This window comes from Pelmatolapia mariae, linkage group LG9, assembly GCF_036321145.2.
Source record: "Pelmatolapia mariae isolate MD_Pm_ZW linkage group LG9, Pm_UMD_F_2, whole genome shotgun sequence".
In the NCBI taxonomy this organism is placed as follows: Eukaryota; Metazoa; Chordata; class Actinopteri; order Cichliformes; family Cichlidae; genus Pelmatolapia; species Pelmatolapia mariae.
This window is the reverse complement of record NC_086235.1, coordinates 33,262,986-33,264,260: the sequence shown is the minus strand read 5'-3', so window position 1 is coordinate 33,264,260 and position 1,275 is coordinate 33,262,986.

Genomic DNA, 1,275 nt, shown 5'->3' with positions numbered 1-1,275 from the left:
GCCCAGTCCGGTAGCTGACTCCTATGTAAATGGTGACAGATGGTGTTAGTGTGTGATACCGTGCTGCCCGGATTAAGCAATATAACAAACCACCACCCCTCCCTTTCTCCCTCCTAACAAATTCCACACATAACCCTCTTTCATCCATTCATCCTGTTTCCTATTTCCTTTTATCTTTTTCTTTTTTTTAAGATTTGAAAGGAAACACATTAGAGAAAAGGCTCTACCTCCAACAGAAGGCAAAACTTTGTCGCTCTTCTAAGGATTCACATTTTATCTGCATCTCGGTTGCACTTTAAGAGACACAAATGCTTTTTGAATTCCATTTTTGAATTTGCTGACCACAAGCTATAACTATTAGTGCAATCAGAGCACTAATGGCTCTTTGATTCAGCTGTTTCCACATCTGTCTTTCCCCTTGTATCTCCAGAGCACCGCTTCATCCCAATATGCAGCAGGACCTCTAAAGCAGTTTGAAACTGCTTTCCAGGGAAACTTTCAGTCTCTTCAGCCAAAGAAACTGATGATCACTAAAAGATTTTTCTGAATAAGAGTCATCCATGGGAGTAAACGTCTTTTTGAGCACCGTGGACAGGTTAAATTGAGTTTAGGAGAATTTTGAAAACTGGGTACTTTATTTCCTCTATTCTGGTGAATATGCAAAGTGTAGCTTCTCAGTTTATGGTAGAAAACACAATCAGATGGTAGAAACAGTTCATCACACCGCAAGGATTCAGTTTTACCTACTACTACTCATTCTCAGCTTTTTTTCATTTAATATTATTGCTGCTAAAACAACACATAGTTATTGTAACAGGGCCTTGGCATGAGGGCCGACACATTATCATCACCACATACATGATGAATGTATTTCATGCATATGCTTCTGCCAGTCTTCTCCATATGTTAGGCTTAGTGTGTCTCGTTATCAAAATCCTAATGAAGTGAAATATAAGCCCATACAATCTCAAACAGTATAAACAAACATTTTAAACATATTACAGATATACAAAGAAGGATGTTTGTCACAGCACAGTGGTGCAGTTGTTAGCAAAGCATACAATCGGTCCTTTCCAATAGAACACAGAAAGTAGAATATCTGGACAAATCTAACCAGCTAACCTCAAACATCAGTTATCCTTTGCATATCTCTGGTGTTTTTTCACCACTGGTTTGTACACACATACAGAAAGACATTACTATGACATCTACTTCAAATGTATCATGTATCAAAGCATCATCCTGTAGACCAAGGATAATGCTATGATACATTAT